This window comes from Theropithecus gelada, chromosome 16 (assembly GCF_003255815.1).
Source record: "Theropithecus gelada isolate Dixy chromosome 16, Tgel_1.0, whole genome shotgun sequence".
NCBI lineage: Eukaryota > Metazoa > Chordata > Mammalia > Primates > Cercopithecidae > Theropithecus > Theropithecus gelada.
The window spans coordinates 44374570-44390727 of NC_037684.1; positions in this window are offsets into that span (position 1 = coordinate 44374570).

Genomic DNA, 16158 nt, shown 5'->3' on the forward strand with positions numbered 1-16158 from the left:
GTGAAGTAAGGTCATGTACAAACTTGTAGGCCATTGCATGGTGGTGGTGGTGACAGGGATTAGAGAATTTTGAGCAGAGGAGATACATAATCTGATTTACTTTGTAAAAGTGAATGACTCTGAGTATTGTGTGATCAACATATACTGTAGGGACAGCAGGGAGACTAATAGCAAGCTATTGCATTAATACATGTGAGGTGATGGTGACTTGGACTAGAGTAACAGCAGTGATGGTAAAGGACATTGTTCAGATTTCAGACACATAGACACATGGCTCAAGATGATTCCTACAAAGGATCCACAGATAGACTGTCTTGCAAAAGTTGATGATGCATTCTCAAGTCTGAATACAGTATGGAGGCAGAATTCCTTCTTTATGGTGGTCCTCAGTCTTTTTTCTTGAGACCTTCAATGACTGGATGAAGCCCACTCACACTGGGGAGGGCAATCTACTTTACTCAAAGTCTGCGGATTTAAATATCACATCTTTACAAAGGTACTATCACAGCAACATCTACCCTGGTGTTTGAGCAAACATCTGGACACCATAATCTAGCCACAGTGACATCTAACACACATAAGGTGTTTTGAAGGTACAGTTAAAAAGATTTATGAATGGATAGGGTACAGTTTATGAAATAAAAAGAAGTCAAGGATCTCTCTGTGGTTCTTAGACTGAACAAATGGAAGATTAAAGTTGCTAATTACAGATAGAGCAACCAATGAGGAAGAAGTCATGGAGGTCAGAAATATGGAATTTTGTCTGGAGCTGTTAACTATGAGATGCCTGACAGACATAGACATGGAGGTAGTGAGTCAGCATTTTTCTAGAATAATCTAGAGTCCAGTGGAGAGGACCAGGCTTCAGATGTAACTGTGTACATTGACATTCAGGTGGAAAGTCATGAGTATGAATGAGATCAACTAGGACAAAAGTGCAGATTTGATTTCTTACTGGATGTTGATGTATTTTGTCATTTAGAGAGGTCTGAGAGAAGAGACAGAAACAGCAAAGTAGACAAGGCATCAGAAAGTGAGTTTGAAAGGAACTGAGAGAATGGTTTTCCAGGAAGTCCGGTGAAGAAAACATGTCAATGAGGAGAAAATGGCCAACCACGTCAAGGGCTGCTGGGTGGTCAATACCATGTGGACTAAGAATTGGTCAATGGATTTAGAAACTTGAGGTTCATTGGTGACCTTGGCAAGTGCAACTTCAGTGGAGCAGTGGTCAAGCTAGAGGAGGGACTAAAGAGAACGTGTACAGAAAACTCCTTGGAGGAGCTTTGCAGTAAAGAAGAGTAGAGATATTGGTTTATACCGGAGTCAAGGGATATTTTTGTTTTGGTTATTGGAGAGCAGATATTACAGAATGTGTATATGCTTATGGAAATAATTCAGCAGAAATGGAGGGGGAATCATTCTAGAAAAAGGACAATTCCTTGAGGTATGACTTGATAAGGGGAGAAGGGATGGGAACAGAAGGAGTTGCACTTGAATAGGAGCACTGAGTCCGGAGCACTGAGTCCTTTTCTTATCAGCAGGATGGAGAAAGAGCATATGTGCACAAATGCAAATAATTTGTTAGAAGCGGCAGCAGACACCATCATCTTGGTCCCATTAAAAACATTGTTTGTTAGCCAGAAGGAGGATATCAAATGTTCCCAACACAAAGAAATCATAAATATTTGAGATAATGTATATATTAACTACCCTATCTGATCACGATATATTCTATGTATCAAAGTATCATTAGGTACCCTATAAACATGTATTACTGTTGTGTGTTGATTTAAGATAACAAAATAAAATATATAAAATTACATTATTTGTATTCTAGCTAATATTAATGCATTGATCAGAACAAAAAGAGGGGGTGTGTGTGTGTATGTGTGTGTGTGCTGTTAATACTAAAGGTATAAGCCTTTAAAATATGTATATTTTATTCAGCTTATATTTAAAATTTTTATTTTGAGTATTTATTAATGTACTTATGAATAAATACACAGATAGGCTTATATTTTGAATAAATGAAATTGTATCGAGGAATAATTTAAAAATGTATGATTGATAGGGGTTTGTCATCATAAGAATTTTGAGACTACAACTGTGGGATGTAAATTGTCGGGGGTTTGGATGGGTGTGTAGAGGGGGTGTTAAAAGTTAATAATTAAAAGTTAGAAATCTTATTTTTAAAAGTTAAGAAAACCAATTTACAAAGCCTTTTAAGACCAGCAAGGAGTTTGTGTGTTATCCTATTTGGGAGAAGGAGATATCAGAGAGTTTGATAAATAGCATGATAGGATCACATTTGAGTTTTCAAAACTTTATTTCATAGAGAAAAATTATGAGGCCTCTTTGGTATTAGTAATGGAGGAGGGAAGGCAGAGGAGAGAGGAGAAAGAGAGAGAGAAAGAGACAGCAAGAGAGAAAGAGACAGCAAGAGAGAGAATGGTGAGGAGGAGGACCTGAATTTAGGAAATATTAATAACAGTAATATTTGGGGAGGAAAAAACAGATTACAAAAATTCAGATGGCATTGGCAGCATTTATTAAGATAAGCAAAATGGAATAAGAAAAATTTGGCAGGAAGCGGTGGAAGAGGTAAATGATTCATTTATTTTTGTACATATTCCTTTCAAAATTCCTGTGGCCAACCCCAGTTGGTATACTCAGCAGGCAGCATTTGAAGTGAATATCTGAAACCCAGAAAAGGATTCTGGTATAGAAATGTTAGAGTTATTAGTTTAACCTGAGAAATCACATTCAGCCCTAATTCTGAAGCTGGTATCTGTCCTTCCTGTCCATGTCATTATACTTTACTACGTATTTATATCCGTAAGTAATAATGGTTATCTTTTGATTTTTAAATAATTTGCATGAATGGCACCAATAGGTATGCTTCCTTTGACAAGATGTGTTTATGCTCAATATCATGCTGGTACACATTGATCTGGTTCAGAGATTGGCAAACTGTGGTCCACAGGTCAAAATTTAACCCACCATTAGTTTTTGTACAGATTTCAGGCCCAGAAAGTTTTTTACATTTTAACATTTACAAACAATTTGATGATAAGAAATGCTAACTTTGAACCCCAACTTAATAAAATTGTATCCCCCAAAAGGAAGTCTTATTTTCATTAGTAGACCTGTGTTATAAACAAACAAAAAAAACCTAAAAAACAAAAATCTTTCAATTGTTATGATTATATTTTGAATTTTACTAACCCCAAATTTGTGGAAATTTGCTTTTTCTCTTGTTATATAAGTATCTACATAATATCCTCAAATAACGTCTTTTTTTTCAACTCACATCATGACCAAAAAAGTCTCAAAGACTAAACCTGATCTAGTTAATTTATCAATTTTGGTGATTGATGTTTTCCCACATTGTAAGTACACTACAATTCATCTATTGATTACTTAATGAATGAGTTGTTTTCTATTTATGCTATTAAAAATTTCTTATTTGAACCCCGAATAACTTAGACACGTGTCTAGTTTTCAAAATCTAATTTTAGATTTATTACTCTATCCAAAATGTCATACATAGACAGTTCCTGACTTACGATGGGTTTACTTACCATTTTTCAGCTTTACAATAATGCAAAAGTGATGCACATTCAGTAGAAACTATACTTCAGAATTTGAATTTTGTTCTTTTCTCAGGCTAGTGATATATGGTATAATTCTCTCGTGATGCAGGGCAGCAGCAGTGAGCCGCAGCAACCAGGCAGCCACGCAATCATGAGGGTAAGCAAACGATACTGCACTGTGTGGTGTATTCAATAAATTACATGAGATATTCAACACTTGATTATAAAATAGGCTTTGGGGTAGATAATTTTGCCCAATTGTAGGCTAATTTAAGTATTCTGAGAATGTTTAAGGTAGACTAGACTAAGCTATGATGTTTGGTAGGTTAGATGTGTGAAATGCATTATGGGGCCAGGGGCAGTGGCTCACGCCTGTAATCCCAGCACTTTGGGAAGCCGAGATGGGCGGATCACTTCAGGTCAGGCGTTCAAAACCAGCCTGGCCAAAATGATAAAACCCCAACTCTACTAAAAATACAAAAATTAGCTGGGTGTGGTGGCAGGCGCCTGTAATCCCAGCTACTCAGGAGGCTGTGACAGGAATTGCTTGAACCTGGAAGGCAGAGGTTGCAGTGAGCCGGGATTGCACCACTGCACTGTAGCCTGGGTGACAGAGTGACACTCTGTCTCAAACAAAAGAAAAAGAAAAAAGAGTTGCATTTTTGACTTAACATTTTCAACTTTTGATGGGTTTATTGAGATATAACTCTGTCATAAGGCAAGAAACATCTAGAGTTGAAATTATATATTATGTAGCCTTCTCAGACTGACTTCTTTCATTTAGCAATATGTATTTAAGATTTCTCCATGTATCTTGGTGGCTTGATAGCTCATTTCTTTTATTGATGAGTAGTATTCCATTGTGTGGATGTACCCCAGTTTATTTATTCATTCACCTGTTAAAGAACATCCTGGTTGTTTCCAGTTAGCAATAATTATAAATAAAGCTGCTATAAATATCTATGTGCAGGTTTTTGTGTGAAAATATGTTTTCAACTAATTTGTGTAACTACCAAGGAGCCTGACTGCTGAATCATAAGGTAAGAGTGTATTTAGCTTTGGATTCAAACTGTCTGCTATGGTTTAAATATGGTTTGCTTGGCCCCACTATGTTTCATGTTGAAATTTGATCCCCAGTGTTAAAGTAGGGCTTGGTGTGTGGTGTTGAGTTGGGAAGGGTGCAGATCCCTCATGAATGGCTTGGTGCCATTCTTCATTTGCACAGGAGTGAATTCTCACTCTCAGTCACTGTGAGAACTGGTTGTTGAAAAGAGCCTTGCACCACCTCCTCTCTCTCTCTTGTTTTTCTCTCACCATGTGGTCTCTAAACACCAGCTACCCTTTGCCTTCTGCCATGAATGGAAGCTTCCAGATGCTTAAAAGCAGATCCTGGCACCATGCTTCTGGTACAGCCTGCAAAACTTGAGCCAAATGAACTTCTTTTTTTAATAAATTACCCAGCCTCAAGTATTTCTTTATAGCAACACAAAAATTGACTGAGACACTGTCAAAACTTTTTGTTAAAGTGGCTGTACCATTTTGCATTCCCACCAGTCAACAATGAGCATTCGGATGCTCTACATTATTGCAACTTTTAGTATTGTCAGTTTTCTGGATTTTATTTATTCTAGTAGGTGCACAGTGGTATTTCATTGTTGTTTTAATTTGTACTTATGTAATGACATATGTTGACCAAATTTTTTTATTAATAGGCTCTGATTTTAGGGAAAGGATCATAAATGTATTAACTGGTATAATTTTAATTTCTCATGGAATACTTTTTCCTAACCCAGGACCAGACAAGTTTTTACTGTTCCAATTTGCACTGGTGGATGAGTTTTGCTTGTTTTCATTTCCTAAGGATTAAATTCTTTCCAGATATTTGGCTTATGTGGGAATCTCAGATCAACTCTGTCCGGTGGGTCCAAAGCCACACCTTCTTCCTCAGGGTGGGCTGTAGACCTCCAGTAAGCCCCTAGGATGCTGTAGTGTTGACACATGTGACTCCATTTTTGGTTTGGTGCTCTCCTTGATTTTTGCAATTGGGCTTTTCCATTCTTTCTCTCATAACTAGGTATCTGTTCAATAAAGCATTATTGATATGTGGCCTCACTCTTTATGTGGTAGAAACTGAATTTTTTTTCAAAAGTACCTAGAATATAATCGTTTTAAAAGAAAATCAATGAGACCTATGTTTTATTACTCCAGGACCAGATAACAAACAACTAGGAACACCCTCTATGCTCTGGAGCCTATGAAATAATTCAAATTATCCAATCCACAGGAAGCCCTGGAAACCTAGCTAACCTGGCCCCATGTGCCATACTAAGCTGACTCCCACTTCTTCATGAATAAGAAGAAAAATGTTAAAAATGTTAAAAAATCTAAGTTACCATCCTCAGAAATCAGAAAAGAGAAGAGCAAATTGGAAAAAACACAAGCAGAAGAATGTAATAATAATTTCTTTTAAATTTTAAGACACAAAAGCAAGAGAGAAAATTAATAAAATGAAAAGCTAAATTTTTGAAAAGATTAATAAAATTCTAGCCAGAGCGGTAAGAAAGTAGAAGAGAATAAACACAAATTTAAATATCAAGAATAAAAGATGGGATTGCACTATAGTCATGTAACTCAAAAAGACACTGAAGGGATAATAAGAGTATACCACAGATGACTTAATGTTTATACATTTTACAACTCAGCTGGGCACAGTGGCTCATACCTGTAATCTCAGCACTTTGGGAGGCTGAGAAGGAAAGATTCCTTGAGGCTAGGAGTTTGTGGCCAGACTGGGCAATATAGAAAGACATTGTCTTTACAAAATATTTAAAAAATTAGCCAGGCATGGTGGCATGCACCTGCAGTCCTCACTTGGCAGCCTGAGGCAGGAGGATCACTTGAGCCCAGGAGTAGAGGCCACAGTGAGCTATAATGGCACCATTGCACTCCAACCTGGGTGACACAGAAAATCCCTGTCTCTTAAAAAAATTAATTTAAAAATAAAAATAGATTTTTAACACATAAATTTGACAGATGAAATGGACCAATGTAAAATCATTATTGAAAAAATACTGACTTGACCCACGTTGAGGCCCTGGCTACAGGACAGTTAATTTCCCCTCTTGAGTAGCTGATTAAATCCACACTCTAACCATTTCCCTTATGGGGCACTAACACTCTTGGTTACTGTGCACCTGTTTTTTATTACACCAGGCCCAGGTAACAAACAACTAGGAACACTCTCTATGCTCTGGAGCCTATAAAATAATTCAAATTATCCAGTCCACAGGAAGCCCAGGAAACCTAGCTAACTTTGCCCTATGTACCATACGAAGCTGAACCCTACTGCTCCAGCTCACTGTTACCCTGTCCCTGGGAGCAATTCCTTTTGTGGCCCTGCCTGGCAGCCTTCTGTCATTTGGAGCTGTAAGTAACAAAGAGCTATACCTTTCATCTAACATGCCTAGTGTCATTGTGTTGTGTCCTACCATCCAAAGGAAACTACAATCTTATAAAACAATTAATCCTTGAAGAAAACATTAGCTACTGAAACTCATTTAAAAATAAATTATCCAAAGAATAATATTATAGTTATTAAATAAATTAAATCCATTGTTAAAATCCTTCAAAAACAAAACCAAAAACCTCCACATCCTAAATGGTTTCACTAGCAAATTCTACCAAACATTTAAGGAAGAAATAACTCAAATACTACACAATATCTTCTAGTAAATGGGATAGGAGGGAGCAGTTCCCAGCTCATTTTATGAGGCTACCATTACTTTGATGCCAAAACTAGACAAAAGCATTAAAAGGCAGAAAACCCATACACCAGTATCACTTATGAACCTAGATGGAATAATCCTGAATAAAATGTCACAAATTGAATTCAACATTCAGAAAACATATAATATATGCATGCTATCAAGTGAGATCACAGGAATCCAAGGATGGTTCAACCTTCAAAAATCAGTGTAATTCACCATATTAGCAGAATAAAAGAAAAAAACACTCATCTCAACAGATGTGAAAAATAGAAATAGCATTTGACAGGGCTTAAGATTTACTTAGCATAAGAACTCTTAGCAGGCTAGGGATATTAGAGGCCTTCCTAAACATGATACAGGGCATACATAGGAATTTTTAAAAATAAGCTAACATTATATTTAATTATGAAAGCATGTGTGTATTCCTTCTAAGATCAGGAACAAGGAAAGCATGTGCCCCCTTTCTACTCCTAGTCATCATTGTATTGGAAGTCCTAGCCAATGAAATAACACAAGAAAATGAAATAAAAGAAATATAGGCTGGGCACAGTGACTCATGCCTATCATCCCAGCACTTTGGGAGGCTGAGGTGGGCAGACTGCCTGAGCTCAGGAGTTCAAGACCAGCCTGGGCAATGTGGTGAAATACCATCTCTACTAAATATGCAAAAATCAGCCAGGCATGGTGGCACATGTCTGTAATCCCAGCTACTCAGGAGGCTGAGGCACAAGAATTGCTTGAACCTGGGAGGTGGAAGTTGCAGTGAGTCAAGATTGTGCCATCGCACTCCAGCCTGGAAGACAGAGTGAGACTGTCTCAAAAAAAAAAAAAAAAAAAAAAAAAGTGTATATATACACGTATATAGGAAATTATGAAATAAAACTATTTGCAACTAATATAGTTTACACAAAAAAGTCCCAAAGATTCTGTAGATACTTGTCAAAATAATAAGTAGCCTTTGCAGTGCCACAAGGTTGCAGTAAGTGTACAAAAATCAATAATATTTCTATATACTGGCAAGAAACATTTCAAAATTGAAAATTTTTTAAAGGTACCTTTTACAATAACAATTTTAAAAAATGACTTGGGTAACGTACATCTAACCAATATGTACAGAAACAGTATGCTGAAAATTCTAAGACAATGAAAGACATCAAAGACCCAAATAAATGGAAATATATACCATATTCTTAAATTAAATACATTTAAGTGGAATGGAAATATACACCATATTTTTTAAATTAGAGGACGCATTATTGTTTAAAAAATCAACCCTCCTCCAAATAACATATATATTCTGTTATATATAGATTCAAAATTTCAACATTATTTGTGTAGATTTTAGTTAGTCTTATTCTCAAATTTCTATGAAAAGTTAAGAAAATAGAAAAGCCAAAGCAATTCTGAAAAAGAGCAAAGTTGGAAGACTCATACTATCTTATTTCAGTGCTTTCTATAATGGTACATTAAACAAAACAATGTCACATTTTTGAAAAATAGATATATGGATTAATGAAACAGAACAAAACTGACAAAAAAACAAGTACAAATATATTGTTTTTACAAAATTGTAAATCCAGTTCAATCCATAAAGTATAGTACGTTTAACAAATGATGTTGGAATAATAACAAATGCTGTTGGGACATCAAATGCACTAAAATGAACCTTAGCCTACACCTCACCCTTAAACAAAAATTAACTCATAATTGTTCATTATAATAACAATATAAACAAATGCTGTTGGGAAATCATTAGCCCACACCTCACCCTTAAACAAAAATTAAATCATAACGGTTCATTGACCCAAATGTAACCCTAAAAGTATACAACTTTCTGAAGAAAATACAGGAAAAAATCCTTTGTGAACTTTAGCCAGGCAAAGTATTTCTTATAGTATACCAAAAGCATATTCTATTCAATGGAAAAAAAAATGGTAAAATGGGTATCAAAATTTAAAATGTCTATTATCTGAATAAAACTAAAAGTGAAAAAAAAGCACAAGCCGCTGAATGGTAGAAAATATTTGCAAATCATAAATCCTTCAGGTCTTTGTGTTTAGGATACACATAGAGACATCATAGAGAATATACATAAATTCAATAATAAAAAAAGAGAATCCAATTAAAAAGTGAGGAAAAGCTTTAAACAATCACTTCAAAGAAGGTATTGGATTGCAAATAAGCACTTCAAAGAAGGTATATGGATTGCAAATAAGCCCCTGAAAAGATGACTAACAGAATTAGTCATTAGGAAATGCAAATTAAGCCACAATGAGATACTACTACATACACATCAGAGTCGCAAGAAACAAAAATAAACCAACACGAACGCCTGGCAATACCAAGTGTGTGAGGATGCAGAGGAATTGGGACTTGGCTGCATTGCTAGTGGGTTGCAAAATCATACAGCAACTTAAAACAAAAGTTTGACTGTTTCTTATAAAAGTAATTATATACTTACCACATGAATTGGCAAACCTGTTCCTAAGTATTTATTCAAGAGAAATGAAATTTTATCATCATACTAAAACCTGGATAATGAATAGTGTTAGTAGCTGGACTAAAATCACTGTGAACTGGAAACAACTCAAATGTCCTTCAGACTGGGAATGGATACAAGAACATAGTGCATCCATACAGTGGAATATTACTCAGTAATGAAAAACATGAACTATTGATGCATATAATGACATGGATGAATTTCAAATGCATACAGTGTGTTGTCTTAGAGGTCAATGCACTGTATGATTATATTTAAATGGCATTCTGGAAACAGCAAAACTGAAGTAACAGAGAATCAATCAGTGGCTGCAAGGGTTTGAGGGTGAGGAGAGGGATTAACTGCAAAGGGACTAGGTTAGAGAAGTTTTTGAGATCATGGCAATGTGTTTAGTTTGTGGTGACAGTTACATAATTTTCAAATTTTGTCAAATTTGTGTAACTGTCAAAAATAGTAAATTTCACTGTACACAAATTTAAAAATAAAATAAAGCCATGCTTCATAACTACCACTTCATACTGTCAGTATCCCATTCCCATTGAAATTTTTTCAATTTTTCAATGGGAAAATAGTCCCATTGAATATTTGCTACACGTGTGCCTGGGTTTTGTAGGTATCCTTTCTACCTTCCCGTGGAGCATTAAACATTGCTCATTGGAGGAGTTAAGAATTAGAGTGATGATCTGGTTTGTCATTGTCCTTTTTATGTCCTAAATAGACTAATTGTGTATTCCTCAAGTCCTTTCCTAAGATGGATGGCTCCGGTAAATCTCTCACTCCTTCGTCCCATTTCCAGTAACACGAACAACCTGGGTTTTCCTACATCCGCCCCACCCTAAGGCAAAGACAACCTCCTACGGGGACCAGCTTCTTGGTGGGAATAGGATGTTTCCACCCCCCACTGTATATTGACACTTGCTATGTTTCTTGCCGTAAATCACTTGATGACATCACATTGTTGCTATAAATCCATGAACAAATAAGCTATCCTTCCATTAGGGAACGTAAAATGGTCCATTTTCAGACTCAGTCTGCATACTGTTTATGGATTGCTTGCTGCTTTCAGGGTTTTTACAAGAGAACATCCACTGTTTCTTTCTGGCCCTACTCCAGAGAGCTATGTTAATATTGCCCATTTTCCAAGATATTTGGTGGGAACACGGCATAACGGAGCCACATTTTCCATCAGGGACCTGCACCACATTTTCGTCTCTATTTCCCAGACAAATTAAACCCACTGTTTTATGAGCTTCTTCAAAGGCACTGCACAGTAGCTCACTTGACTGAATATGGATACTACTTCCACTCAGAAAAGGAATCATAAGATAACAGGACCTAGAGCTTGCAAATTCTAGAGCACAGTAATTATTAGCTTCAGATATTAACTTTAGGATCTGACCCTGAGTTATTTAACTTCCTTAGAGGAAGTTAGGCAATGGGTTAATCTATGTCATTGGAATTGAAAATACCATGATCTCAAATATATTATCTGCTTACATGGGAGATGAAAATGGAATCTACAAGCATCAAGCATCAAGCAGGGGATAAATTCTTATGTCATCCATTCTTTCATTTTTTTTTTTTGTTTGTTTGAGCTGGAAAATGATGCTCTAGTCTCAGCAACCTCAATGTTCAGCTCTATAATTTTCTTTTATGTTTTTAAGGTCAGGAGTTTGGTTAAGGATTTTAACCTAGGAGTAAGTTGGAGTGACAATAACTCAAATAATTCAAAGAATTGAGAATTTGAATTGCTCAAGAAGAAATACATGTATGTATTTATAGATCTATATGGGTATATAGATAGAACTACATATATAGATACATGGTATATGTATGTATTTATTTATAGAAAGAAAAATCTACATATAATATTTTAACTTTTTACTTATTAACCCTTTCAGTTATTATTGCTGGATTATCCACGTCAATGCTTAGTTTTTATTTTGGTTTGGTTTGTTTTCTTGTTGTCCAAATTAAATTATTTAGGTACGTTCACACCTGTAATCCCAGCACTTTGGGAGGCAGAGACAGGTGGATCACAAGGTCAGGAGATTGAGACCATCCTGGCTAACATGTCAAAACCCCATCTCAACTAAAAATACAAAAAAATTAGCCAGGCAAGGTGGTGGGCACCTGTAGTCCCAGCTACTTGGGAGGCTGAAGCAGGAGAATGGTGTGAACCTGGAAGGCAAAGCTTGCAGTGAGCTGAGATTGCGCCACTGCACTCCAGCCTGGGTGACAGAGGGAGACTCTGTCTCAAAAAATAATAATAATAATAAAATTATTTAGGTATGATAGATTTTGGATGTTTGTCTATTTCTGTGGTTCTTAGTTTCCACTTTTGTTTAGCAAAAAGCAATTATAGTAATACCAAACAAAATATGCTAAATTCATTATGATATGATAAGTAGGATGGTAAGTGTGTTGCCTATGTTTTCTCATTTTAAAGACACAACAATTCTCTGGGGTATGGATTATCATTTTTATTCTTATTTTGTAGATTAGGAAAATGAACATCAAAAATTGGGTAACTAAGCTTGCTCAACTTGTTAGAGGAGAGTCATGATTTCAAATGCATGTCTGACCTTAGGAAGCTTCCTTTCCTCTCCTCCTCTCCCCTCCCCTCTTCTTCCTTTCCTTTCCTTTTTTATTATTTTTGAGATGGAGTTTTGCTCTTGTTGCCCAGGCTGGAGTGCAGTGGCGTGATCTCAGCTCACTGCAACCTCTACCTCCTGCGTTCAAGTGATTCTCCTGACTCAGCCTTCTGAGTAGCTGGGATTACAGGCATGTGCCACCACGCCTGGCTAATTTTTGTATTTTTGGTAGAGATGGGGTTTCACCATGTTGGCTAGGCTTCTCTCAAACTCCTGACCTCTAGTTGTCCACCTGTCTCAGCCTCCCAAAGTGCTGGGATTACAGACTTGAGCCACTGCACCCAGCTGGGAGCATTCTTTTCAAAACAATCCAATACTGACCCCATTTTACTAATAATTTAAACAAAACAGTGGTAAATCATTTACCCAATATTTATTGGGAAAATAAATACCTTACTGTGTTTGAAAAAAAGAGAGTGATATGCAATTTTACTTTGGATAAAGTTTTGTTGATGTTGTTTTTAATCAAGAATCAATAATATAAGATACCATGCTTATGAGTTGGTAGGGCAAATCAGAGTACAAGACAAATGCATTGATTTATCGGTGAGTCTTGAATGGTTTGATATTTGGTGGAAATTTAATCTGCTACTAAAATGACAATTAAATTATTTGGGTTTCAAAAGTATAATACCACAATCCTGTAAAAATATTACTTTGGACAAATTAGGGAGTTAGGGATAATTAGGTGAAGGTTATTGGTTAACCGCCACCTTGATTACTGGTCTTAGGATATTTCAGGAATTTCTGAGTTGCAACTATTTGAGAAGCTATTGGTTTTTGTTATAGAGAAATTAACTTAGCGGGCAGCTCCAAAAGTTGGGTAGGGAGTTAGCTTCTGACTGACAGAGGGAACTTATGCACACCAATTGCAATGAGAGATGGTCATCCCAACTTCTCAAGAGTGGTAGAGAAGCCAGGAACATGTGCCAAATTAGAACAGTAGCTGTGAAAGTTGAGTTTATCCCAAGATTGAAAGAAACTAAACAAGTGATTAATGAATGTGCTATTAAGGCAACCAAAAATGTCAGGCACAAAAAGATCAAGAATAACTGTCAGGTTCTGGAGGCCCAGAGTTTCCAAGTCTCTAAGAGGGGTAAAGGCAATGATTAAATATTATTTCAATACTGTAAAATAAAAGGCTCAAAGGGAATAAAGAAAACAGATCCGGCTTAAATGATTTCCTTCACATTTGTAAAGCTAGATCCAATATCAAACCTCCAAGGACATAGCAGATGACTTGAAATTTCATTATGCGGGATCAGAGGAGCATTTGGAGTCTACATACACAGAGAAGGATAAGAAGCAGTTACTTTAAGAATGAAGAATCTTCCTAATTCTAGAGAGAGTGGAACTCTAATGCTTTAGGATAAAGGTTTGAGTATTTCTGTGCACCATCTAGATCTTTAAGATGTATACATATATACATACACCATAAATCATGTAATCTGATAAAGCTATTGATCATCTCCCCAGAAAAAGTGTGCACCTATATACTAAAATATTTTTCATAATTCTCTCCCACAGATTTGAGAAGTTCAAGAAATCCTTTGCATAAAGAACCCTTACAATAAAGCAATTTGGAATCTGCATTTGTCTATTTCCTTTCTTGCAAATTATGCTACTGTACCTTAAATCATTTTGTACTTTTGTGGAATTTATCTATTTATGGTATTAAAACTGCCTTTTACATCTACAAGGCCATTGTGGACTACAAGAAGTAAAAACTGGGCAATACATAGTACAATTAACTGTGTAGTCTTTATTGTCAGTTACACGTTTAAATAGATCTGCCTCATCTTCTAACTTTGGGCATGTGAGCAATTTAGTTAAATTTTTAATTTTCAGTGTTCTCATCTATCAAAGGAGGATTACATCTTTCATGGATCTTAGTTAGGTTTAAATAAGATATATTTGATGCCCAGTTACTTCTCTGGTACATACTAGCTACTCAAATAAATGTAGGTAGTTACTATCAGTCCAAACTTTATGTGTGCATGTGTGTGTACTCCCATAGGGTGAGAGTACTCTTCTCCCTCACGAGCATATTAAAAAGAAGTATACAAAATTTCATGAAATGCAATCCCTTTGTGACTTTGCATTGAAGAAACTAAGACATTTTACTGCCCTTTAGGTGGTGGTGTGGGAGTCAGGGTTGAGATGGGGGAGTTCTCCCATTCCAAAGAATTGAACTAGAAATATTTAGTTTGTTCCATATACATACCCCACCACCACCACTACCACTACCAACAACAACAAAGAAACACACACACACACACACACACACAAAACTAAAAGACATGGAAGAACCCTAGATAATTAAAGGATCTTCCAAAGGTCAGAAAATTGGCAAGGTGGCCCAGATTTGCAGGTAGAAATAGGTTGTTCCTAAAGTAAAATTTAAAGTAAATGTGTGCAAGAGAAACTTCTGAAAATTGCATTTAAAATTGCCTTATTTTTTATTTCAAATAGTCCATTAAACTAACACTAAGGAAAAGATTCACAGAGAAGTGTAGCAAACTGAGGGCACTCAGCTGTGACGCTGGTAGCAAAGAGACTGAAGATGACCAGAGTTAATGGTGGAGACGAAGAAGGGGGATCCCTGGTAGGCACGATGATAGCCAGCTGATAGCACAGCCAGCTAATGGCCATCCCTTCCTGGGGCCCCGTCCCACAATTTCCAATTCAAATTGACGCAGAAAAAGTCATAACCATGGTTCTCTTGTATGCTTTCCATGTGGATAGAATTCTAAAATCCTACTATAGCAAGGATGCCATTGATGTTTTTATTTAAGGGAGAAATACTCTACAATGTTTGATTATTATATGTATCTCTGAGTAGGTAGGTTCCTGGAGCTGCAGAAGAATTGTCCTATACCTCACTTTAAATTAAGATTTAATTGTGACAGGCGACTTGGGTCATGTGTCTGTCCTTAAAGGTGTCTGTCCACCTTTAAGATTTAATTCAGTGCCTTGGCTGTGTTGTTTTTCAATATTTGTGGACAAAAGTGATTGACCTCAGTACTGGAGAAAGCAGAATGGCTGTACAGTAGTTCATCAAACAGCTGTCAGCCTACATATGCCCCAAATAGTGTTTTCTTACTGAGGCTTCATTTTGGCCTAAATCTTGTTCCAAGACCCCAGTCTTTTGACAGGAAAGCCTTATATGCCAAGTATCAGCAAGGAAACATAATTATTACTAAAATTGAAGCAGGTACTATTAAATCTTTTCATTTCAATTTGGAAATATAAGATGAAGGGTTTAATATTAACTCAAACAGTCAGTTTCAACTAGATCACTGTGTTTTACAGCTAATAGCATTAAGACATCACTAATACAGCTTCTCAAAAAACAAGTGAGGTATTATAGTTAGTCCAAGAAGACATATTCTACAACGATTTGATTATATTTATATGTTTTCTTGCAAACTCCAGTGGTATTTCTCAAAATTTTTAGGTGTCAACATATGGTTTCAATTTCTCTGAAATATATAGCATAGCTTGTTCTCAGAGAAAATGCTGCCAAACAGGACTTGTAAATGTATCTTGAGGTGAAACTTAACATCTCGTCTTTTCCTATAAGGCTCCTTGGCTAATGCCTGCGTAACCGCCACAGATGGAAAATCACACCATTACCCAAATGA